This window comes from Grus americana, chromosome 11 (genome assembly GCF_028858705.1).
Source record: "Grus americana isolate bGruAme1 chromosome 11, bGruAme1.mat, whole genome shotgun sequence".
Classification (NCBI taxonomy): domain Eukaryota; kingdom Metazoa; phylum Chordata; class Aves; order Gruiformes; family Gruidae; genus Grus; species Grus americana.
The window spans coordinates 2,452,627-2,479,988 of record NC_072862.1 but is presented as its reverse complement, the minus strand read 5'-3'; the positions used below and the strand labels follow the sequence as shown (position 1 = coordinate 2,479,988).

Sequence of the window (27,362 nt, the reverse complement as noted above, 5' to 3'; positions counted from 1 at the left end):
TTTTTAATTTTGTGCACATTTTGGAAAGAAGAAATTCAACAGGGGCTGAAATCTAAATTGTTCTTAAAAAAATAACACCACAAAGGAGACGAAAGAGCATGTGGCCAATTTTTAAAACCATGTAACAGCTATGAAAGGTAGGTTGGGCTCTCCTGGTTTGAGTGCTGAGCACCTGCTGCTCCCCAGCCTCTCCCCTCCCGCAGATGCACCATCCCCACCTCTGTCCAGCGTAGGTTCTCCTCCTGTCCATCGGGTACGGCACCTTCACGAAGGGCAAGGGATAAAGCCAATGGCGAGTTGGTCGGCCGCACTGAACCCTTAATAAACACACAAAGTCAGGTGGAATGCTTTTTTGATCTAAAGCTATCATCTTCAAGATAAATTTTGAACGGTTGGGGTTTCTTTTAACACTTCCTAAATATTGAGACACTTAAACTGACAGACTGGAGAAGGAAACTCTGAACCACACTGTAGATACACTGTACCAGGAATGTCCTCCTTTGCGAGCAAGAAGGTATTTCATCACCGTGCATATTTAGCATGCCGCTTGTCTGCGAGCGCACTGACAAGAGAGTACGGTAATTGCAATGATGGCAGTGACTCTTGTGACATAAATACATGCTGTTTTAAGAGAATCTATTTCTAACAGAGCTATGAAGCATCCATCAAACATTAACTTCTGTAATTTCTATCATTCTGGGTTGCATTTGGTTTAAGTGGCCTGAACTAAGTTCATATAAAAATATCAATGAAAGGCTCAAGAGCTTATCCATTCACTCGAATAAAAGAAAAAAGTTAATTGGAATACGAAACAAAACAGCTTTGTACTGCTCTACTAGATTTTAGTTCCAAGCATCTGTCATGTAAGGTTAGATTAGTCTTTATAAGCATGTTTGTCGTAATGGAGATCCTGACAGGCCCTTGACTATAGTGGCAAAAAATGGCAGCACAATAACGACTTTTCATCTTTGTTAAGATAATCTTCCTGCAATTGTGAAGCTTTTAGCACAGGATAAAATGATAGCCTTGAGTAATTCTCAATTACAACATAGCCTGGCATTTCTCTGCCGTTTCACTGAGCACTTCCACTTCATTATTTGACAGCATCGTTGAGTCACTGAGACGGGGAGGGAGGATGACCTCTGGAGATCACCTAGCCCAACCCTCCTGCTCCAAGCAGGGTCAGCTGCAGAGGCTGCTCAGTCCCATGCCCGGTCAGGTCAGGAATTTGTTACTGGTGGACATGGAGGCTCTCACCAAGATGAATTCCTCCTCACAAGAAGAGCAGCTCTTTTTATGCTTAAGAGAGAGGAGAGTAGGCTGAGAAGTTCCCAACCTGCCCTCACAGCTGGCGATCCGATACTCAGGCCACATGAACTGCATGCAGGAAGTCTGGCAAAGCTTAGGACTGAACCCAAACGCGCTGAGTTTTAAGGCCAGCTCATCAATTGCTTCTTACATTCTTTAATTCATAGTAGATACTTTACAAAACAAGTAGCAGAGATAATTCTCCTGAATTTCACAGTGCCCTATTCACGATTAACTTCTCCTCGTCATGGCACCTATTTCAAACGCAGACTTTCAGGTAGGGATTCTTTCAGAAAAGAGGCCAGGCTGGCAGCCCAGAACCTCTGCACCTGATTTCCTGTTCTCACCTAAGGGCAACGTTGTGACGAAACCTTAGTTAACACACAAGTACAAAGCAAACTAATTACTGACAGGCAAAACAATCTTCATTGAATTAGGAAAAGTAATGTTGACTGGCGTATCAACTTAATCGAACTGCCCATCTAACCCCGTAGGAAAGAACAAGTGAATGAGAAGATGGCCAGTACAGCAGTCATTAGTAATCCTTTATAGCCTGGAACCCTAATCATTACTTGCTTTTCTGACACTCTTAATGACTGTGGAAGTAGCAGTGGTAACAAAGTTGGGTTTTAGCTGATTTTAAAGAACTTCCACTATACTGAAGATATTTCCAAAGAATACTTTTCTCTTTAAGCATACGCTGGAATCAATGACCATACGTTTCCTTAAGACAGTATGTCAGCTCTATACCACTTTCTTGTTTAATGCTGCATTTTTTAAACATTTCACAGACCAACACAAAATCAGACACTATGTAAAATTCTGGAAAACACTGGTCAAAACTTGGTACTTATCTAAACATTAGTATTGGCGTAGCCAGGGAGTACGGAGGTTATCGTACAGTTTAGTGTCAAGCAGCACTTATTCCTCCTCCGCCACGGCCTCTTTCAGCTCCAGCCAAAACATCAGTATCCGTGACAAAATACAAAAAGCAGCCCTGAACTCCAGAGGTGCTTCAGTAAACAGCATCTAATTCAGAACCACACTGACCCATAAGAGTATATTTTAAATGGTGCCAAACACTGCACTTGTAGAACTCAAGGGGTCATTTGTCACTGGGCTCAGCAGCAGCAGAATTTGTTCCATTAAGTTTTGATGCTGGAAATGGAGCACAGTTCGAGAAAGCCAGTACATTCCTCATTTACTTCTACGTGCAGTTGCAGATTAAAGCCCTTACATCAGGTTCAGTTTCATTTACACTGATGAAAACTCTAACGAACTCAAGGGAGTTGCTCTGAGTTCATGGATTAACTTCATAAAGTTGAACACAAGCCTTCTTTGTTAATAATATTTTCTGAAGGTTAAAGGCAGTGAAAACTGTATCTCTTATAGCTGCTCTTTCAGATAGTTACTTAATTAAAAAACAAACAAAACCAAAAAACAAACGTGTATGGACTTTTTGCCCAAGTTTACATGATGATTTTCCATACAGGGGAAGCTATTTATGTCATTATTACTTTTTTCTGGACAAAATCAATTCCTAGAAAATTTTGATTAATTTGCAGCTTGATGCATTAAAAGTGAGCTTGTGAAATTACCAGAAGAGGTAAATAAATGATTCATGTGGGTTGGTTTTGCATGAATAAATTATTTGTTCCTTCTCTGTGCTTCATTTGATAGAAGAATGCAAAATTAATGCTATTCTATGCAAATAGAAACCCTTTTATAAAATTCTGACCTAATTATAGGTGTTTGCTAAGAAACACGTACTTGAGTTTTTGGGGAAAAAATTTCTTGCTGCCATAATGTGTCATGGAAGGGAAAGATTCAAACAATAAAATATGCCATTTGAGAATATTTAGCAGAGAGAAATACACATAATTAATATTTCTCTCTTCCTAAACCATTTTCACCCTTTTGGAGAAATGATTAGATTGCAACCCAAAATACCACAGCCCTACAGCTAGTGGTTTAACACAGCCTATGATTCAAATGAAATCACTGCATATCATGCAAAGATGTGTATCCCAGAAGATTTTCATTAATGCCAATAAAATAGATGGCATTTAAATTAACTTGTAGCCAAGGAAACAGAGAAGCACCTGATAAGTATTATCCCTCAGCCTTCTCCTCCAGCAGCAACCGATATGAGCAGTTCGGTCCAATCCTGCAACAGGTGATGGCCAAATTAATTCTTAAAACATTAGGCCTTCAATCACTTCTAAATGGTGCCTGCTGACTTGCAACGAGCTTTTGCTCAGAAGAATTGTTCATAAAAATAATGTTAAAAATGCCAAATTATTTCTTGATAACTACCATTTGAAACAATGGAAAACATCTTCCCTCGCAGCTGTCTCCGGCAGAGCCAAAGACGGAAGAATAGAGCCCTTTATCTCCGGTGCTGAGAAACCTTCCAGAGGAGAGCAATGCTCCGGAACGGGTATCAGCTGTTAGCACGGAGCAAAGGGCCACCCGGCCTGCGGCAACGTGAGCCTCCCTGATTGCCCACCCACGGGCTCGCTCTCCACGTCCCGCAGCCCCTCTTCTACAGAGAGGTTTCATTTCAACAATGTTTTGCTTTTAAGTTTTCTGAACATACCACGAAGTTTTCATTCACACTCTGGCTGACGACACCGCACGCCAGCTGCCTTCTAGTACCTGCCCCCATGTAGGTACGCTCCTGTCCCTCAGGTTTCATAATGTCACTTCACTGATTTAAATGTGAATTCATACCATTGATGACAAGAGCAGAATTAATTTAGATTTTACAGCTTTCCATCTTGAACTGCTAACCACTAAGAAATGCTGTTAACAGGATTTCATCAGAATAAATGTCAAACAATTTTGGAAAAAATATCCATCAAACATCTCAAGGATTTAGACGTCAGTAGAAATCACCAAAATGAAAATTATTCATCTGTGAATACAAAGATACAAAACATTCCAAATCTAAAGATCACCTTTAATCTGCATGTTAGCAAAGTGAAAGGAAACATTACACCGTAATGCTGACGAGAAGATGGGTAGGAGCCACAATAACTAAAGAAAGTCTATGCTATCAACCACAATATTTTCTACAGCAGTATTTCTTCAGACATTCTAATTAAAACATACAAAGCCCTTCAAGAACGTACTTGAAGACGTATTTTAGGTAACTCAGAATGAATATTTCCTCTTTGACCTGTACTGCATATTTTAGGTACGTTCATGCAGAAGCTTTGGCATATTTGCAGGTATTTTCCCCCAGGGCAGTTCCACTGCTCTGACACTAACTCTATCGACCACTGTTTGTATCTGTGATGGACAGACAGACGGACTGACTGACTGATTCAATCACTCTGAGGGTTGCAAGTGGTGTCTCTCACAGCCTTCACTCCTCGCTCTCCCTCCCGCTGTATTACAGCACACGTCACTGAATGATCCCGGGTCACCAAATGATTTAGCCTACTCTACATATTAAATATGGACGAGGATGTAATAATTACTCTATCAGTCTTTCTGTCAATCGCAAATTTAAACAGCGATAACTCATATTCGTTCCCAGGTGACTGAATAGGAACCTAGACACCGTTCCCCAGCAGTGACACCTCTCGGACAACAGCCTCTCTGTATCTACACTGAAGGATGGAATTCCATCTTAAATGTGGGATACATATTTAATTCCAGTCTATGGGAAATAATGATTTAAAAGGTCTTTCCACCAAGCAATGAGACATTCCTCAAGCTCCACTCATCTATTGCTGGCCATACACTCCGTATCAGCGGTACGGGCAGGATCCTGCACTCTGGTGCTTCCTCAGCGCGAGATGCACCAAGCACCTCATCCCCCAGGAGCAACCAGTTAAGCCAGAGCTGACTTACATCTAGATAAATCTGGCAGATTTTACAAGTAATGTGGGTAATTAGCAAGCTAGAGGTTAAACAATCACAGTACTCTGGTACTTTATTCCGAGCTTGAATGCCCTTGATAGAAATCAGTGAGGTATCTACTCCAAACATTTTTGTTTCTGTACACAATGTGGCTGCTACAATTCAAAACAGACAATTTAGTGGGTGGATCTGTAATTAAATTATTATGGCTCATATCTAATTAAAACAGATTTCAAGGCACATTTCAAGCTGTGGTTGGATGTCAGTTTTAAGTTGCCTCACACGGCTTGGCAAGCAATCATGCTGAAGGAGGGCAGAGGGAAACAGCATCCAAGTCTAAGAAAAGGAGGATCTAAAAATAAAAATGTTTTGGAATGACTGCCTTTCATTTTGAACCCAGCATTTCATTTCTGGCATGATACCATCCCACACCACAGATCTCTCAAACAGGCCTTGAGACTCACAGAAAAAAGTAAGAAACAACTGAAAATGCACAGACCATGGTTGTATCCGGGTTCGAGAGACAGTTCAAGAGGATAATGCAGCTGAATAAAAGCTTTCCCGCTTTATGGGAAATTAGTTTCAGAGAGAATATGTAACTACAAGCCAGGGAAGACAGAAAGGCACAGCCTAGTAAGACACACTACACAATCCATGATCTTATACGCGCTCTCAGCAATGAACCCCAGGACACGCTGGGTCTTGGAGCGTCAAGACAAGGCAAACCATTTCACTTCTTTGAGGACAGACAGACTTACCCTGTGGAAGGTAACTGAACACGTCTAGCTGCTCTGCACCTTGCTCTCTTGCAGCTCTAAAAGGGAAAAATAGCAATAATTTAAATTTAAAATACGAATTCTATCTCCACTAAGATTTTGGGTCAATGAGTAACTTGTCTGTAAAGCAGTGGTCTTTTTATATTGTCAGAAAAGGTGCATTTGAATTTTAGAAGTATTCGACAGTCTAGTGTCAATACCATTTCTGTTCCAACAACTATTTATGACTACTTTGCCCTTACCGATGCGCTACTCTAAAATGTTGATTACTTTTCTACTGACTGAAGCCTTTGAAATAACCGGGGAAAAACGTAGGGCCTGACTCAACAAGCAAGTACTAATCCAAGGGAATTTTGAATTTGGCCTTTTTTCATGAACTTTAAGGTGTAACACGATAATTAATTCTGCTGTTGTGTGTTTATATACAACACAGCATGGCTGTTACCCCTCTAAACAATGCAAACCACTCGACGATAAATCCAGCAGCATGAAAACATTAACTTTCCTCCGTAAAACACCATGCTTTTGCCACCTTTGAAAGAGTCTCTGAGGACGTTCTGTTCATTTTGCATGCAAAAGCGTGAGATGGTTAATTCATTCATCAATCTTTGTCTACCCCATAGATCCTTATTATAAATTTGCAGGCCCCAATATTTGCATTGCATCGTGCATACTTCTCTCTGGGCTATACATTTTATTGCCTGCTAGATCTAAAAACTCTTCCATGTTTGCAAATAGCGGAACACAAATACATTTACACAGTACACATACTGTACTAACGTATAGACAGCCGCATATACATATATAATTAATGCAAGTCAGATAACGTACCACAGTAAAATGCCGTAATAGCTACAACAATAAAACCCAGCCACGAAGACAGCTTTACTGCAATCTTAGTGCTCAGATTCTCGCACCTTCCTTCTTGTGCTGTCACGGCATCTTATTCCTCGGAGTAAATGTTTTACTCCAAGAAGAATAAAAGTGCTGTCACCGGGAAGAGACTATTTCAGTCACTTCAGAATTAGTGGTTAATCCAAATTCACTTTACTATCAAGTTAAAAAGAAGATGTCAGCTAATGCTCCGCAGCCCTGAATGCAGAGCGTACGTTATCACCTGCCTGATAGCTTCAGATGTGTTATGTACACACACAGATTTATATGGCTTCAAACGTGTGAAACGCCTTTCGTATTACAAGTGGTATCGAGCCAAACTCAGAAAGAATGTTATTAAACCACATTAATGTGGAGCCTGACAGATGCTTCAAGCTGCCAAAGAAGTGAAATTTCTCCAGAGGAGAGCCGTGTCTCTCCCAAACTGTGCGGTACGTGCAACAGGCCATGCGATACGGCCATCAGAGACCGGGCTGCGATGGGATTCGCACAAGTGGGCGAACGGAAGGCTGCCCCACCCCAGGAGCAGGTTTCTCCGCTGCGACCGTCCGTAGCCCCAGACGGAGAGCAGACGCCTGTCCCGGGACACCGCGCCAGCAGCAGGGACTGCCCGGAGCACTGGCAGGGACAGCACCCCTGAGCCCGCTGCAACAAGCTACTCACCACTAAGACTATTCAGCCTTCTAAATGCATTGTTCTTCATTCAAATTCATACTTCTACATAGAACTGTGAAACTAGCAAAGGCCAAACTATTTGTTAAGCTGAACATACACCTTGGTTTTTACTTTGAATTCAGAGAATTCAGCCAAGAAACAAGAACAGGAGTTTCAGAACCACCTTTTACAAACTATATAGAAGGGGTTTGAAACAACAAAGTCTAAAAATGTTGCTAACTTTTTTTCTTTCCTTTTCTTCTATTCCCCCAAGTGGGATTTTATTTCTACATAAAATTTAATGCTAAACAAACGGATATATTTTCAGAAGACCTCAGGGTGCTGAAGCCACCATGGGACTGAAACCATGAGGAACGAGCAGGAACTGACCCCAGCTCTGGCCTCCTGTGAGATCTGCCCCCCTACACACCCATCCTGCTCACTAATTACTTCACCTCCCGCTTTTTCCTGTACTTTTCTTTATACACTTAAATACATTTGAAATGTAATTGCATAAAAAATTGCCTGGTTCACCCAGGAACTAATAAGTCCATGTAACTGCTATTACAAAACTCGAATCAAAGGCAGTGGATATTGCCATTGCAAAGTAATTAAGCCAGTAAAACTATCGGTGACTGGAAATGCTCTTTCATTAGTAAAGAGAATGCAATTATTTTTCTGCCACCTTTTCTTATTCTATTAGGCTGACATGCAGGAACAGACATACTAAGCAGGCTGATTTCTCACAAGGCTCCCTGCCTCTCAAAGCATATTTACATCCCCGGCTCTCTCTGACGGAAGTCCTTCTTCACGCACAACTGAACGACTGATGGCCAACACATTGCCTCCGCTGTCAGGACTTAACACTCAGCTATCGAGCTTCAACATCTCCTGACAGCTAAACCGAGCAGCGTCCTTAAACCCTTTAGCTTTCACTTAATTATTAAATAAAATTCCAAACTGTTAGGAAGGGAGCGCACACAGCATCAGGTATTTGTGGGGGCAGGGGGGGGAAACTCTTACGGCCTTTTTCTTTTATTTGGTTTTTATTAAGGGCCTGATGTGTTCAGCAACAAGAATAAATGTATTGCTGAAACAGAGCTGCTTGCAGCGGTGACACACTTGCATAATGTAATTCCAGGAATTCTGTCTGAAACCATGTGTTGCTATGTAGTATATCGCTATTTCAGCTTTCTCTTTTTTAGCCTAATTCTGAATGTATTTTTATGATAATAGCGTGTGAAAATGTAATTTTGTAATTTCTAGATGCATTTCAGGCTCTTGCTCGCCTCATCACAGCTCCCAAGCTAAGTAGTATCAATTGGCAGTGCTATTTGTATTGATAACCTGCAAAAGAAAATCAAGACCCTACACAAAGTGACATGAATAATTCATGAAGCCACCCAAATGTTACTGTAGCAAGGAGACAAGCAAGTTTGAACCTAGCATGAGGGGTCTCTTAAACACGTAGATGAGCTGCCTTTTAGATTATTCAAAAAGCTGAAGTCTCACCGCTCACAAGCCTTCCCGCGCATGTTTAGCCGCTGCAGCCAGGCTCAGACTCCGAGGCAGAAGCAGGAAGCAGTCTGGTGACAGCTTAAGGCTCTCCGCAGTGCTGGGCTGGACAGCCTCCGCGACCTTCACCGGCTCACTGCGGCACCTGGGAACACACGTGGAGCACAAACAATCTTTCTCAAATCCAAAGACGGAAAGCCCAATTTCTGACAATCTAACGTGGCCCCGTTCATCTGTCAGACAGCCCGGCAGAAGGGGCCAGTTGGCGCCAGGAACGGTGGTCCCGGTCCAAGGGGACAGGGAGGAGCACGCAGCTGGAATGCCGCAGGGTGCCGAACCCAAACTCAACGATGGAATAACTCCATCCCAAATATTTGCTGGCGTACGGGACTGGCAGGCAACCAACTATGGAAAGCTTTGATTTAACACGATGAAAGGAGTTTTGTTCTAAGGAAAATAATGATTGTATAGTATTCCCATCTACCCTCAGATAACTGCAAGGCGCAGCTGGACTCAGCAAAGTACCGAAGAAGAGGGACTCATTCATACCTAACACACAAACTGCAGCACTGCATGGGCACGGCCACCACATACCTACACAGGAAAGTCATTAATTTTAAAGTTTTGTGGGGTTTTTCCTCATAAATGTCTTGTGGCGTGTGAAGGGAAAAAAAAATAATCCTGACACACTGGTTGTTAAAGAGAATTCAACTCTAATGACAGGCTTCTGACTGACAAAGATGAAATTACAATGCAATTAAGGATATTAATTGAAGAAAAATTGACCAATGGCTTAACTACGGATTTGCTCTAGCAAGCAGAAACAGAACTTAAATGAAAATGGAAACACAAGTTAATGTATTTTTCATTAAAAAAAGCAAAAAGGATAGTTCTCCTTGATTCCCAGCTGTAGTGAACTTAGAGCAGTTTGCATGAAGTACCCTGTAAAGGAGGCTCATTTCTGCGGAACTCTAACACTAGCTCTTCACCTATTAGTTCTGAAGTTGTATTTCAAAAATTCTCGTCCTTTACAATAATAAACATTTGCAGTTCTACCGCTGTCACCTGGATCTTCCACTGAGGCAACCTGGCATGCTTCAGAATTTCATGAGCCTACCAGTTAGGGTAAGAGGTTGCTGGGTTTTTTTCCCCCCTTTCCTTTTTTTGCTAACAGAAGGTAGCGATGGACAGCACGGAATGTTATTGCCCATAACGTGCGTACGTATGAGCAACACGTGGCACCTCAGAGGAGCCATCACCTGGGCTGGGACTAGTCTGCAAGTGGGACAGCCACCGCCGGCCCAGGCTGAAACAACCGCGCGTCACCCTGGCTTTTAAAACCCCAACGCAGCTCCCTCCCGATCAAGGACCCACACCGCCAGGACCACGGGTGCTGGAACTCTGGTTCAGCAGTGTGAGACAGGAATACAAGTAACTAGCTTCGACAGTGAAATCCATTTCAGATTAATTGGTGAGTAATTGACCTGACGAAGTTTATGATCCCTGAACTAAGAGTAATACAAAGGTACAATGTCAACAATGAAGTGGTAACAGCTGATGAGAGTACCCTTCTGCGAGGAAAACAAAATCCTTTTTTCTTTGGCTGGAGGCAAAGGCAGCATCAGACAATTTCAAAAGCGACAAGTGCACTCTCTCCTCAACGGTTTTAAAACATTAAATTAAATAATGCCTTTGCTCTTTGAGTAACCTTTGGTAATTGTTGGGAGAAAAAAATATTTGTGATGCTTTCCGACTTGAGTGCAGCACGTATCAAAATTTATATTGAGACATTTAGGCAGTAATAGGAACATCCTGCAGGAGAAATGTGTTTATTTACAAATGCACAGAGACTATATTTAAAGTAACATTAGGGAAGCAGAACAAGTCATGAAAAATTATAGTGGAATATTCCCCCGTAATTCCCTACTCTTTTAAAACAAAACGAAACAAAACCAAACCAACCTTCCCCCTAAACCAAAACCCCCTTCACCTGAAAAGTATTGGACTTACAATCCACAGAATTAGAATCTCATTCATTCTGATATAAATAAGAAGCAAAGCTTAGCCCGGCTCTAGGGTCAAACCTGCAATGTCCAATATAGACATTAAGTTCTCCCCAACCTAGGTGCATTCTGACTTAGGAAATCTCCTGCTATCTTGTTTTTCATTTCATGGGCTTTGTTTCAATTAAGTGTCAGCAAACATTAAACACTGCAGTACTTCAAAAATAATTAACCCTTGAAATACTGTGGAGGACTGAGGCAACTTGTCAACGTTCCTCTCTATCCAAGAACGGCAGAAAAGCTGCTGCAGTCCTTGAATTCAACGGAGCCATGCTGATTGGAGCTCTTCAGGATCTGGCTCATGGCATCAGACTTATTTTCTTGCAATTATTGATTTGGGACAAAAAAATTTCAAAGCCATAAAGGGCCATGAGAAATTACAAAGTGGGATTCTTCTACCCGTGCCTTTAAAAATCCCACCTGCATTTCCCTTGCCCAACACAGAGCAGAGAACCCCTCCGAGGTTTTTAACGAGCTAAGACAGGACCTGGAGAGGGTCTGTCCCAATACTTCTGAGATAGATTTGGGCATCTGTCCCATCAGTATTCTGACAGCCACAGGAACTGCCAATTTACTTCTCCCTCATGTCCCAATTTCCCTCCAACTCACAACTTGTCTGAACAAAACACCGGAACTCACCAAGCAGATAAGCAATTCTTTAGGATCATTACTGCACTCACTTGTTTGTACGTTCAGATTTTTCTAGATGCTCCCCAACCAATTTCCGCTCCTCGCTGTGCTCTGTCTCACTGGGAGCTGCACTCATTTCTTTTAAAGCACTTTCTTATTTCATTGCCATCTTACTTGATATCCACCTGACCTGTGCAAAAGCACAGCTATATTTATAGTTTGATTCTGTCTGAAAATAAGAATTATTATTTTTTAAAAAATAAACACTACCTCAGGAAATTAATCAGTAGAAAACCAGTGTTTTCTACTATTGTTACTCAAGTCTTCAGTACTGAAAATATTGATGACCACTCTTGTACACAGAAAAACAGATCTCCCCTCACAGCACAAGATGGGGAAAACTTGAAGAATGATTTCTTTTCATTTCTCTCTTCCCTCACTAGTTACAGGAAAATGGATCGAGTCATCTGGCTGGTCCCTGCCAGTCATATGTCTTGTCCTGGGAGGAGAACATGCTAAGGAACAAATACATTCAAAACACTTAAAGACGAGCTTCAATAAAAGTCAAAGAAAAAAAACAAGCTCCTGCAGGAAAAAAATGTCTTGCAAGGGAATGAGGAAAATGCATTTGACAGTGTCCATCACCAGCACCACCTAGTAAAGCAAAACACTGAAGCAGAAGGTGTACAGCTTGGTTGGAGCAAAACCAGAGCATTTCTTATCGTGGATTTCTGCATGGTGCTATTCACACACGAAGAACTTTTCCCATCATTCCTAAGGAATGGCAGGAGGTACCATTTCTTGTAAAAACTCTTTTCTCTCATTCTTCTCTTTTCATGTTCTCCACATCAGTGTCACTTGCAGATGTCCCCAGGGGTTTGAAGGCTGAGGAACACCAGCAGGTACATCATCTTGCCGGAGGTGAACCCTTCATCAGGGCTGCTGGCTTCCTTCAAAATTACTCATCTCTTACTCAATCTGAAATCATAGCAAACTTCTGCAAACTTTTTAAAAGTACTCTACTTTCTGCCTTGAAAGGACAGGCACCGAGCTGGGTTTTCCTCTAACAAATTCCAGACACGGTTTCAACTCCGTGTTACAACAGGCGCCTTCGGCTATATTGTTCAAACTGTTTGAAATCAAGTTAAACAGCAAGAAGAACAGAGTTACATTTGAATCAGAGTAGGTTAAAAAAAGAGAAAACAAATATGCTACGCGAGTAACAACTCTAGCTGTGCATGCTGAGACTCTTTAGCATGCATATTTATAATGAGGATTTACTGTGAAACTCTCAGTGCATCTTAATACTAAAGAAATTCAAACTGAATACTGAAGGAGACAAAGATTGCTTGAAATTTCAGCTAAATGTGTGCTTCTCTTTGACAGACCAGCAAACCAAAGGAAAAAAAGGTTTTAATTTCAGTGGGTGGTACAATTTTACGACAGAGGGAAATAAATTTTCATCGAGTATGATTGACACTTCTGGAAACTGTGTTAGCTTTGTTTCCAACCATCACGTCAAAATAGATTTGGGTGTTTCTATTCAGATCAGCACCATAATCAAAAGACTAGAAAACATCTCCTTCTTATTACACCATTTTGAAGCCATCTCTTCATTTTGCATTTGAACTCCCCTCTGATTTTGAAACCTACAATAAAAAAAAAAATTCTTCCAAAAGCCAGGGCCAGTTTTCTTCATCATCTTTGTAGTATTTCAGGTGTGACAAAACAACTTCTCTTTTGAAATACTATATGGTTTTATAAATATTCATTATTAAAAAAAATAAATATCTGTGCTCTCTCAAAACATCATGCAATTTTTGAGCTGTGATTACTTCTAGAAAGTCATTTCCAACCCTAGCAACCTATGGAAACACTGCTTGCTATATCCATGCTGAAATCCGAGCAGCAGGTAGCGGGAAGGATGTGCGAAGGTCACGAGGATGATTTGATACTAACGTCATGGTTTCACAGGTTGTCAATCTATCATGAAAATTCCCTGTGGAGGTTCACAAACAGGTCCAACAAGACAAGAGTTACTCTCCTCTCTCACGTACCAGAAAAATAGCCTTCTTACACCCTTCTCCTGTCGTTGCCTGGAATCACAATATCCAAGACATTGAGAACGCACTGGTTTATTCCTTACTTTCAGCAAACACAGTTCTGCTCAGAGATGCTACCGCAGAGAAAAACAGCAGATGTAGAAGCAAAGTGAGGCAGCTCGGTGCTCAGCCTGGGGCTGGTTGATCCCAGCGGAGGAGGAAGGGCAGCAGCAGGGAGTCGCTTTTTTTTTTTTTTTTTATATCTACTGAAAGAGCACAATGCATCTGCTAGAGTCACAGCACATGCTGGCCTGTAACTTGTGTCTCTAACTTGGGAGATGATTTGATCTAAGCACATAAAGTTCGTGAGCTGCTCAGAAGTTTCACCCTCAGTTCTGAGGCTTCTGATGCTTATGATCTATCCAGCTGGCCATTGATTTATATTGATGTAACCCAACCATCCAGTTCAAAGGTTTAAGCATCAGTACTGGATTTATGGCTTCTTCAAAACATCTTCAACAATCTGTCTTCTAATCTACAATAAGAAGTTAATTTTTTAATTCATTTTCCTGGGGTTTAACTGACCTTTCTGAAAATGACTGCAGTGATTCAGCAGCAATGATTTGAGATCATCTTGGCTGGCCATCCTCTTGCAATGCTCCTGGCCACTTACAGTGTCAAGACCACAGTAAACACATTTTTCTGCCTCAAAGGCATTTATTAGAAGAAATTATCTTCTGAGACCAACGGCATAAGGTCAGAAGACAGAGGGTGAGCGACTGCTCATTCACTTTAGGAGGGATTGGTGCTAAACGTTCACACCTAACTAGTTCATGTAATTACTGGTTAATTGCCGAACATTAAGGACGTTTAAATTAAATGTCATTTACTGACAAAGAATAAAAGCAAGAACAGATTGCGGAAAAACTGTGACCTTTTGTAGCATCAGTTGGATTCGCATGGATGCGGCCTCCACCAGGGCACGGCCATTTATGTGAGAGATGCCTTATTCCGCAGGTCTGAGGAGCGCTGTTTGCCACAGCCAGCCTTCACACTCCAACACCCCGATGCCTACCTTGCCATTTAACTCATCAAATCACCATCTGATGGACCAACACGGCAATCTGTGGGCCCAAATCCCCCACCTGCCAATACAGCTTATCGCCTATGTTTGAAAACCAGGCCTCTGCGCATTTTCTCTGAAATAACACATCAATCTCAATCCTTTTGCTTACCGTAAGCAAATGACTTGAGCGACTACTGTATGGGCAGCGTGGCTGCTCTGTTCACAGTGTTTGACGACGCGTGGTGGGGCGTTCCCAATGGTCTGTACGGTCCAGGTTGACTCCAGCGACGTGGGTGATACTAATGTTTTGTTACGTGGCCATGCTTTTTACAAAGAAAATTTCCAAGGCCAAGGACAAGAAAGGTGTTGGGCAGACCAACAGCTGCTGTGTAGAAGTGCAGCAGTTCCAGAAAAACATGCTGAGTTTATGAAGTCCCACGGTATAGTCTGGTTTTATTAGAATGTCCCAAACTTAAGCAATCCCGAGTGGCTGGAGTATTTATGAGCAGAACACAAGTGCGGTCAGGTAAAACAGCCCTCGCTGGGTAAAAGAATTTACAGGCAAGCCATTTGCTATCCAAGAGAGCAATAAAGCAGTTCCTGAAGTACAAATATTTACAGGCAAACCAAGCTCTTTGAGCTGTGAGTTACTGGCAGGCTGTGGCTGTGCTTTCAGAGAGCTTTCACCTCAACAGCTGCTCAGCAGCAGACATTGGAGCAAACTCTTCTGTTCCTATCAGAAGAATTAGATCAAAACCTGGTTTTAAAATTGAGACAGTGAGTGCATTTCATCAGCCGTACGGTTTTGTGAAGAGAAAAATCAGACTAAGGGATGTGAAAAACACGCACAGGAACATATTTGATGATGATGATGAACATATGATTAATGTGAAATAGAAGTATTTCCTTCTTGCCGATTACCACTCAAACCTCGGAAGTCAAACATAGAAATGTAAAATAAATATTGTCTGGCATTTCCACATGTAACTAATTTAATCCATTTAACAATCACAAAGAATTTTGAACTACACTACCACTGTATCCATATATATAACAAGATGGTAAACAGAAAACATCTGATACACCCTTGAACCACTGGAATGTTGGGAAGAGTCCACAAGCACTGAATGACTTTGTCTTGGATCGCCTGGTTTTTTCCTTAAGAAGCTGAGGACACAGTGGGATTTTGGAAGACATCAGATGATGTGCAACCACAGCAGATACTTCAACTTGCATCAAGATTTAGTCTAGAGTTAAGCTAGTTCAACAATAAGGATGTCAAGAGGTACTGAAAAGACCATGTTGCCTACACTTAATTGACCTGCTGTAAGCATCAACTCAATGAGCCTGGGAATAAAGCCCAAAAGTTGGTAGAAATGCAGAAAATTAAAATAAACATTTGAGAACATGCAACGACTTCTTATTTCTGATTTGAATTAGAGCAGACAAGGTTATCAGCCTCCTTTTTGTAATGGCTGTACTTTGAGCAAACTGGTAGTGGCCTGAATGTGTAAAAAAAAAAAAAAGTAATTGCAATCAAACAGAGCAAAACTTGAAAATAGTGCAAGAGAGCTTCTCCTGTTGCGCAGCATTCTGGAACGCAAGAGCTACTATCAGCACAGGTTGGCACTAAAATCAGCCATTTCTCTCAGCTCTTCTCTGCTTGCTGTGAAAAATAATGATCTGTTGATCTTGGTTTGTCATTCAAACTGTGTACCCACTAAGTCAGCATCTGCATCTTTACTGGATCTTCTTCTGTGATGTTTACTGACTGTCAAAACTAAACAGAAACAAAAATACAACAACAAAACTTCTAGAAATACTTGTAAAATGACCTTTGTTCAAAAAGCCCTGACAATAATGGCCATCAGAGTACAAAAAACTCATCCACGACGATATTATGACCATGCCTACGTTCACACCGAAAAGTATGAATTTATATTGTACTTCCAATATCAGTACAATTTAGAGCGGATTTTTTTGCCCTTCCATTATGGAAAGTGAGGGTGAATAGTTTGTGCTCAGTTATAAAACAGAAGACAAGGCTTTGCAGGACAACTTTACATGAATAAAGAACTTAACTTCAAAATAATAATTATTTGATCACTTTCCCATTTGAAGTCAGCAGATTAGCAGGTGTTCTTTCCCACTCCCAAATGTGAAAGCTTTCCACGTAATTCCCTGTCAGTGGGTATTTTACCTCAAACAACCTCATAACTTTTCCATAAACACAATGAACAAATCTAACTGGTGAAGACGAGAGTCACAGATTTTAAAGTAAAGAAAATCACTACAGCTACCGCAAGATACAGTCTAAAAGAAAGGACCAAAGCTTCACCGGCAAAGCCAGCATGGCAGGTGTGAGCGCAACAAGCTTTGGTTTACGTGTATATGTCTGAAGCATACGTCCAAGCAGCCTTAAGTTACCGGATCTTAAAGAAAGAATCAGACGTTTTCTGAAACGGGAGCCGAGCTGGGGAAGACCAGGCAGAAGGGAGCGGTGGGTCCTGCGGCCAGGGATGGAGAGAGGCAGAGAGAAAGGCGCTTGTGGCTTCAGCTGGGCAAGGCAAGAGCTTTGCTTTGTTTTACTCGAGGATTTTGCCTGAATCGGTTTGCTTGAATTAATACGCAGTTTCCTGAAGAGAGGGCTTGAGTAAGATTGATTTGTCTATGGGATTTCAGTTCTCCTAAGCGGGAGAAGAGAATTCTGTCAAGTACCTCAGCACCTATTAGACCGGTGAAGCTGAGAGAATCCCGTCGTATCGACAGGAACCAAGTTCTCGCAACTCTCCAAAACCAGCCAAAAGGAAGTCTCCAAACTGCAAGGTGTTTGAAGACAACAATTTATTCAGACTTAAAAGAAAAAAATATTGAAATGCATCAGAAAAGACCACCAGAGTTTTACCTAATCATCAGTGACCTTAACTTCCCTTCAACAGGCTGTAACAGACCCCTATCTTCACGCTTTCTGCAGTTCCCCATCACTGAGTAATGGTAAGAAAAGCAAGTCATCCACAGACCAACTTGCAGCAAGAGACAGGTGCAGCAGCCAGACACAGATTCAAGCCAAGGATGAGGCAGATGAGGAATACAAACAGCCCTTGATGGATTTGTTTTTTCAGTTCGCAACCGAGGAAAATTTAAACAGGAGAAGGATTAAGGTCATCAGAAAGAGCCAACTTGAAGATGACGCTAAAGGACCTCCTGCTAGTTCTAGTCCCTTTCCAGCACCAAAGCCTGGCTCAATTTCTAATGACAAAGAATGCCCTTGGAAATAGCTTCTCATTTAACACTTCAATAATGTTCAAACGTAAGAGTCAGGTACACCACCACATACCTAATTTATGTGCACAACTACCCAATTGTGTAAGAAAACCAGATAACTGAGCAGTGGCAAGGTCATAATTTGTCTCACACACGAACATCCCCCAACCTGTGCACAAATGACACGCAATTTACATGTTCAAGTGCATCCCCATCTGAATAATTTGGATAAACAGTCAGCTAGCATAAAAGAATGTACTGTAAAGACAATTTTCTCATAAACGCTACAATTGCTCCCAAAAACATGAGTCAGCTGCAAAGCTAACAAAGGTGCAAGATGGAACAGCCCAGCCTGAAGGCAGGGGAAGCCTACAACACCAACCCTAAAAGCCCTGGCACGCATGTCGGACTGCAGGCAGAACCTCCTCCCAGGACCTGACTCTGGAGATGTGCTTAAGCTTCTGCAGGATCACAAAGTTACAGGCAAAAGAATAAACAGCTGGAGACAGAAGAAGATAACAATGAGACTGACCTACTCCATAAGACATGCAAGTCAAAGAAAGATGGTATCACTTTGGTTATTTTCACCTGAAAATATTTCATTTTCAGTAACACACTATTTTTTGTTCAAGTCTTCTCTTACCGTCACGTCCCTGAAGACTTACATGAGCTCCTTCCAGCTCTGGACTGACACTCCACATGTATCCCTATCACCCATCCTTCCCCAAGGGAGGACAGGGGTAGGACAGGAGGAAGCCTGGCTGGAAAGCTGACATGTCACTTTGGACAGAGACAGGAGAGTTTGGGGAGAAACAGATTTGGGGGAGTTGCAAAAAGCTGCAAGATGCACCTGTGAGTGATTTAAATGTGGATTTTCCCCTCGTTTTTCTGCCATGTGGCTAGACTATGTATTAGTGCAGTAACAAGTTTTACATGGTGCAGCTGGAGAATGGAAGGAGCCCGAGCCAGCCCCTCCTGCCTCACAGAAAATACTCTGTCCTCCCTCCGTATCGACACCAGGGACTTCAACAAAGCGGAGCCATGGCTGGCACTGCAGTGAATCAGCCCTCTGTGCCCAGCTGCCTTGCCGGGCTCGGGCATGCACCCTCCGACACATTCAGACATTCACTCAGCTTTCAACTGCTCCGCATCAAAAAAAAAAAAAGTGAAGGGAAGCTTTTATGTTCTCTGCAGTTTAGCCAGTGTCCTGAAAGAGGCAGCCGGGGCTCCTGATCCTGGGCACCGGCAGCGCTGAATAGCTCAGGAAGCTCTTCCACAGCCCAGGCAGGCACGGCTGACTTCTGCCAGGACTGCTCCGAGCAATCTTCCAGTTTGAAATATCTTGCCTTTGTGCAAAAATCCTCATTATTGATGGTCTTGATTAGGCCATGTGTTATCACTAAAATAATTCTAAAGGCACAGACCATTTATTTAGTGCAAATTTTGAGTTATTGTGAAAACAATATTGAGTTATTTATGAGCACATTCTAGTAACACTCCGGGAAGGCTTATCTAACAGCCCTCCCCCTTCCCAATCTCCAGCACATCCCGAAGGGAGATAACGAGGTACATAAAGAATGTGCTCATTGATCAGAAAGACCGGTGGAATCATTAACAAGGTTGAGATGGCAGGATGGCACACGCAGGGCCCTAAAGCGCTCTCCGTGGAAAGCCTGAAGGAAAATGTTCCTTAAATGCATCAAAAGTGCTCCACTATGTCTTGTAATTTGGCTCCCTAGAAAGACATTTCCATACTAGACAGGAAAGTTTCAGTTGTGAAGGTGAAGGAGCAGCAAGAGATTAATTACCCAGCTGAAAGAAAGCCGACGCTGAAGTTTGCCAGCACTAAACTCTGCCCTACTACTTTGCCACTACAGCAAATAAGATTTGGTTGGAGAGAAACAACATCTCTACAAGTTTTTTCTTTCTAGATGATCCAAAAGCAGATTCCAGCCTGGAACTTTTCTTTCCAAGAATTCTGGAGTTTTAACAGCTCAGACTATTTGCTATTTAGGCAAAGACAAATGGTCGAGGAGTTCAGCCTGCTCCTGATACATCCTTCCGAAACACAAGCTGTCTTTTGGGCTTCCAGAAGAGTATGACAACATGTCTGTGTAGAACTAACGAAAGATCACTTCACTAATTATGCACTTTAGGGGAGGCATTTTTAGGTGCTCAAGGGATGCGACTGGTTCCTCTGTGTTCACACTGAGCGTCCCCCAGAGTGACGAACCCCACTGTTTCAAGGTCTCACCTTACGTGCAAACAGTAGGTTTAGACACCCATTAGCGTAATGCAAATCCTTCTCGGGAGGACGATACATAAGCAATGCCGCACACGTAAGAGATGAATTGGTGAAAACTTCCAGATTGGACGTTAGAGAGCAGGCAATCAATAGAAGCACGCTTCAGGTTTTGCAGAATAATGGATGTATTTTATGGGAATCCTGATGACAGTGTCCAGGAGCTTCAGATACATCCTTGATAATGATTCAGTATCCTCAAACTAGAGTTAAGGCCATGGGCTTATAAATTACGAAATAAGCAAAACCACCGCTCTCTGATTACCCAGTATTACTTCTTGAAGCATCCAATTTGTTCTTCTTTACAATCCATTGTATAAATTGGTTTGATGGACTCCAGCTCTCCTTATCTATTTTATTTCATCTGGCCATCTGTGGTCAGGTATTACAGCAGCAAGCCTGCCTTCTAGGGTAGTTAGTAGTTAATGAAAGGAAAAAAAGGAGATGATCATCAATCACTTTGAAATTGTCTCCTTTTGTTTAGAGAGGAAAACAGAAGAGTTAGCAGGAACAGGGCAACGCAAGGGAGGAAGCACAAGCCACTGACTCCACGCTGCCAGACAATCTCTCCGCTTGCCAGCGGCCGGATTAATGAGCAATATGGTACAGATTTACACCTGTAAACTGTTTAGGAGAAGGGCATAGAAATCATTTCATTACTATTCCCTTATCCTCACTTCAGAAAAAAAAATAATAAACAAACCTTTTGCTCTTGTTCTCTACATTTAGAGAATGAAGTTCATACCTCAACATTTTTAAAAAGCAGCTGCAAATGTAACAGCACTGAGAGATGACAACTCAAAAAACTCTGCAGGACACAGCAGCGTTTTGTTTTTTTTTTTAAAGATAGGTATGACAAGTAAATGTGATTATTGCTGCCAAAACTCAGTAATTCACTAAAAGCCGTTGAAAAAAGCCTATGTAATAATAATGCAAAACAAACGCACATACAAACGCTTACACAAGCAATATTTACAAGCACTGCCATGCTTGTCAAAAGATGAATTTCTATGCTCCAATCACATAACATCGGCAACAAGAGATTATACATCCTTCTCAGGAGGAAAAAATCAGTTACTACTGACTCCAGTGGTTAGTGATCCCAGCAGTCATTACTAACTTGAGCAGTATTTGCATACACAAATAGTCCCTCTGCTAACCCTGCTGCAGTCCAGCTTCCAAACGGTAGGAAGCAGAGAGAAAGCGCCCTGGCTAGCTGAATCGCTGTGAATTCTCACCGTCCTGTTCACCTTCAGGCAGGAGTCTCTTCTCTCTGTTCCTGCTACAAAGCTGCTCCCTCTCTCCTTTCTATAGAGCAGAACAAAGGTTCTTAGAGAAGCTAAAAGGAAAGAAAAGGGAAAAGAAAAAACACCCTTGCTCCTGTGGAAAGCAGAACACTACTTAAGTAAAAAATCCTTTTATTGTATATTCGGTGCAGCTCTTGTGCAGATACCAGGTTAAAAAAAAAGCACAGCGAGCTTCTCATGAGTGAAGGTCACCGAGCCCAGGTCTCCATGCCAGTGCCCCACTCTGCACCGCAAGGGCACAGAAAGCCGCAGCATATCACCCAGCGCTTGTCTGGCACAGCAGACATCGCAGATTTAAGATAAGCAGCAGCTTTAGAGATACAGCTTGGCCTGAGCGATAACTATTTTTAATCGCCATACCTTTGCCACATATTTATATTAATAAATTGTAATACAGGAAAATACAAACACAGTATCAAATATGATTATTAATTTCAGAACTGAATGCTGAAGAAAATTAGACTTATGTACAGTCTGCACAAGAGCAGATCTTTTACCATCCTGGGTAACCTGTTTGTCTGTGTTACGTTGTAACATAGGGAACTAACTGTAGGTTGCAGAAAGAAATTTAAATTAACGTCGCATCATTGTGCAAGGTCCTAAGGGCAACAAGATATAAAGTAATATCTGTTGAAAATTCTCAGATATCAGTCACGACTATTCATTAAGACTTAAGTCTCCAAGCATTTCTGAGATTCCTCTAGTAACCGCTACCCTACGCCTGTTGATGGGTTTTTCTTGTGGCTGCTTTGAGCATTTACATTTGGGAGCATCAGTTTTCATTTTCTTTGATGTATTATTTACAGAGATCAATGCAGCTATGACTAGCAAACGGTCATCACAAGTTTACTTACTGATGTGAATGCAGAAGTCAACCCAACATTTTGGGTTACTTGGACATTTTGGATACCTTCTTCTAAATATCAGGATAATTATTTCCAAATGAAGCATTTACGTGACGGTCACAGCAATTAATAAGGCATCTTTCCCTTATTTCTGCATGTCCCGTTTCCTTTAAGTGCGGCAAGTGTGCGAGTTAATCATCTCTTCAGGACAGCTGGAAGAAAAATGCTGCACCACCACCACACATCGTGGCCACAACTAGTAATTGCCCTGACAAGAGGATTAACATGACAGGGAACGTATGTCCTGTGCGCTGCCTAAACTAGTAATTTCTCTTAATTTCGTAAAAACCTCAGCACAATGTTTTTTCAATCCAAGTATATTTTATTTTCAGACTAGAGACATTAAATCCAGCTGCTGCTACATTCTCTTTTTAATTTTTGCATCTTCTATGGTTTATCTTTTCATCCAAAACCACACAGTAAACCCAACTGAGACAAACAACACCTGCCCAAACTCCTACACACCTTCCAGATCATGAAGCAGCTACGGAGAGCTGGTCTCAGCTCTTCACAGCAGATGACGCCAAGGTCTCTAAGTACGTGCTGTAACGAGCCCTCCAGGCAGCTCTGGCCCCTGTCCAGTCCATGGGATGAGTACAGAACAACGTCACTTTGTCCCCAGGCTATGGGTCTTGAAAGAGAGGCACAGAAACAAGACAGAGAACTGACCCTCATTGTTACAGATGTAATGTTTTGCAAGCTCGTTCTTGAAGGAAGGGAAATTCATTAATTTCATGTCAATTAACTTTGGATGCAGCTGTAGAATTCCACTGATTTCTATTGTCTGTGTGTGCATGAACGTACGTCTGAGCACAAGCGTGTGCATATGCTTCCACGCCTGCGCAAGAACAGGACGAGGGGAACGTTCCTCCACTCTGCAGAACGGGTACAACAGTCTGACATTTGTCACGAGTTGCGGGCCTGCCTAACAAACCCAGAATATGTAACTTCTGGAGTAACTTCCAGCAGGGAAATTATCTCAGAGGGTTTTGTCATCTTTCCTGTGGTAACAGGAACTAAAGTTTTGTTATCGTTCCCTGAACGTGCTCTACTCCCCTTTCGTACGTGGGCAGATGATACGCTTCCTACAGAGCTGATTATCACCAAGATCCTTGCAGGCGAGGATGCAGCAGAAGACCGTTTCTTGGCATTTATCCTTTATCTCCTGCCCACTTCAAGGCCTCTGTTCCCATTCCACAAAATGCACTTTGCACTCGCTTCCAAACTATCTACAAGCTTTCTGGAAGCCAGCAAGCCTGGCATACAGCTCCTGCTTTCTTCTTCTCTTCTTCTAAGGGCACTGAAACTGTTTTTATCTCCTAATAATGGGTAAAACTTTTGTTAAGTGAAACCACAACCGACTCCTCAGAACACAACAGCTCTATTGGGAACATCTTTATTATTAAGCTTTTAGATGTATCAAATAATGCAATAAACATTTCTGTACTAGCTACTACAACAGCCTTTAATTTCAGGTTGGGTTTTTTTTTTTTCCTTTAACAATTAAGTAATTATTTTGCCCAGCGCTGGTCAGCTTTCACCCCAACAGTGTCACCCTTCTCAAAACCTCTTGGACAGTACACTGACAATCCCAAACCACACTGCTGGCATCACTGGGTAAGTGAGGATTTTGCTGGTAACATGTCTGGAGAGGCACGAGGAACTCATGTGATTAAGAACTTTTCCAGATTATTTATCATAAGTGTATGACAGTCTTTAAATTCCCCTACAAAACCAGCATATGCATGATTTGTACATTCTGAAGTCAACTGATCATTGTACATTAGCACTTGTCTATCTCTAACAAATGAGTAGCCCGAGGAAACAGTGGGATTTCTCACTTGCTTAGAATTAAGCTTGTAACTACCTTGGCGAATCAGATCTCATGTTTCCTCACTCGATAGACTGCAGAATACATATGCAACAGACTGAATCCGAAAAAAAAATAAAATTCAGTTTTATCAATGCCTGAAGCAAGTTTGTTTACTACATTACATATTGTTCCTTCGATGTGCAGCATTTAATGCAACAGTGTGCTGGCCCTGATCGGGGTTCTGAGACATTACAGTTGTAAGTAAATAAGTAAAGCTGGCTTAAAAAAAAAAAAAAACAGCGACGATAAAAAAATCATGCTAAAGAGGGGAAAAAAAATAAGGTTTATATCTAAGCCATAACTATAGTAGCAAGGAAGTTAATAAACCTGCCAATAAAACTGGCAACCACATGCAAACCCTGATCTGCTATTAATGGAACAGAAAATATTAACTTTTCTATAGAATTTTTAAAAGCTCAACAACAGCCTCTGATACAGTTACATATTTGCTACATAATTAGGTTAGAAAGCCCTGGAGGAAGGTCTTTCTTTTGTGCCATGCTCTATTATGTCCTTACAATAGTCTGCTATAGATTTTTCAGCCGTGTTTAACTCTCTAAGACTTTTTCAAAAGGTTATTCAGAAATAGCTACTTCCACATGCATAAAAATCAGGAGACCCACCAGACAGCAGGTTCACAAGAGTGACCCCAATCAGTGTGCACACGAGAGCTGTTAAGCCTGTGCAGCGGGAAACGATGGGCAGGGAACGCGCCTGCGGAGGAAGGCTGCTGGGTGCCCGAAGACATAAGAGAGGACCCAGAGTCACTAACTGCCTCAGGATTTAAGGACAAAGGCAATTGCAGAGAATCCATGTCAATATGTTTTTGGACAGGTCTCTATACATGCCCAATAGGTCTGTGACTGTTCTTTTCATTAATGTATGTTTTCACAGTTCTGAGCACAAGTACTGTAAAGCCTTAAAACCATCATCACAGGTAAATCAAGGACCCTGGACAAAAGGGGCAGTGGTTTTGTTCAGTGACAGGCTGTGAGAAGAATCTTCTTGCACCAGTAAATTATACATTCGCAATAAACGCTCACCGTTCCTCCTGAGACAACGCTCCACACGCATCGGTAAGCCCCAAGGGTTTCCCTTTTCTGACAACCTTCTGAAAACGTGTCACTACCACAGCCTGCACACCCAGGAGGGCAGCACACCACGTCCAGCCCAGGCTGCCCGGCCAGACACTTCTGGTGCTGGGACTTCCAATGCTGCAGGCACGGCATCTCCAGATAAACCATCAGAGGGGAGAACTACAGCCAGAGAGAGTAAAAAGAAAGAGAATGAATTAACAGTAATTAGAAGTGGGACAAGAGGGTGCAAAATAAGCTCAGATAGGTAGTACTCTGTGCCCTGGTTTTCACAGAGGCAAAGCATGGCAGCTAAATAATTTTAACCATTACTCTCACGCCTCCATACAAAGCAGTCAGGTTTTGTCACTGGCTTTTATTCCACACTGAACTTTCCATTTGTTGAAGTGTCAATCTAGGTGGCTTTGTTGGAAACCAATGAGGTGAGATTATTCAAGCAATTATGAACTAGAATGAATTGCTGCATTTGAGAGATCTGCAAACAAAAAATAATAATAAAAGATAACCTTTTTCTTTGTTTAGCAAAAACACTGGTTACGAGCTTTAAATACTAGAGACACAGGTCACCCCTGAAAAAAGCAGAAAATGCACGCAAGTCTTGCTTTTCAAAATTTTAAATAGTCATGGAAGAAATAAAAATGTTTGGGGTATTTTCTTGGTTTTATTTTGCTGGTGTTTTTCTTGGCACATCAGGATTTGCCATTTTTACGCTTCAGTTTTCAGAAAGTGTGACAAATTTGCACAGAACTACCTTACAGCTTTTGTGCCTGTGGAGGATCTAGCTAGTTGCTGGTAAATCCCTTTGTTTATAAAGCGTACAAACCAACTCACATGTTAATGTAAATCAAGAACAGACTAAGTCTCTTGCCTATTTCCATACTTTTTGCCTGTATTTTCACACCAAGTGCTTAAGAGAAGGAAGAGGAAGTGTTATAGCGGCCAGTGATGGTAAAAAAACAAATACATGTCCTTATTGGGAAGGGAGTGTATTTCTGGAAAATATAAACTTGGGGAATTTATTTAACAAGGAGTAGTATACATTGGCATTGGTCCAGCAAAGGACGTAAATAAATCCAGATGAGCTAACTGCATTAAGGACAGATGACCGGACTGTGCCCTGCACCTTCCACTGCAAGAAGTGAGTAACCTATTCCTTGAGTCCAAATCTCCGAAATGGCCGGGCACAGCATAGCTCAAAATACTCCTGAGATGAACAAAGTGACACCCCACCGCATTCCTTTGAAGTCTCGGAAATTGCTTAAGCTTTAACTTGATGGAAGAAAGTTAACATTTCTATGCAGACGCACTAGATATGCTAGGCACCTAGAGCCAAGTCCTGAGCACTTCGTTACAACTGTGTGGTTTATATCAGACGAGACTGCAGTGTGCTCTCGCTTTCCTCACAAAGAAACTCAACGCTGGGAAGTTCAGCGTGGTTTCACATCACTGCTTTCTTGAAATTGCTTGGCCAACATGCTACAGATCGTGTTTGTGATGAACACTGATTTCCTCTTCAGTTAAACTGGGAATCCAGCTCACGTGCGCTCTCGAGTTCCCTCAGGAGCAGGAACACCTACTTGTAAGGTACATTGAGTGGGGAAAGAGAAAACCAGAAGCTGCTGAAGACTAATCCAACTTAGAAGCGAGCACACCACAGTTACCTGCCTTGGTTCCTCAGCGGAAACTTCCCCCTCAGCCCCACGGCTTGGCTGAAGACGTCACCACCACTCTGCAAGCTCCACGGAAACTCTGGGACGTAACCTACAAACAGACGGTCATCCACTGAGGACTGTATGCGT

General features: G+C 42.0%; 1 long non-coding RNA gene across 3 annotated transcripts in view; it reads right to left on the bottom strand.

Moving 5' to 3' along the window:
- Window positions 1-27,362, bottom strand: part of LOC129211531 (uncharacterized) — a 235,950-nt gene that overhangs the window by 142,206 nt on the left and 66,382 nt on the right. For 2 of the 3 annotated variants that reach the window (XR_008578856.1, XR_008578858.1), the window contains exons 3-4: window positions 9,015-9,162; window positions 5,937-5,992 (exon numbers count right to left, since the gene is read on the bottom strand). This is a non-coding gene — a long non-coding RNA (uncharacterized LOC129211531). Of the gene's footprint in view, window positions 1-5,936; window positions 5,993-9,014; window positions 9,163-25,512; window positions 25,637-27,362 lie in introns of those variants that run through there. The other variant, XR_008578857.1, reaches the window with a different exon arrangement.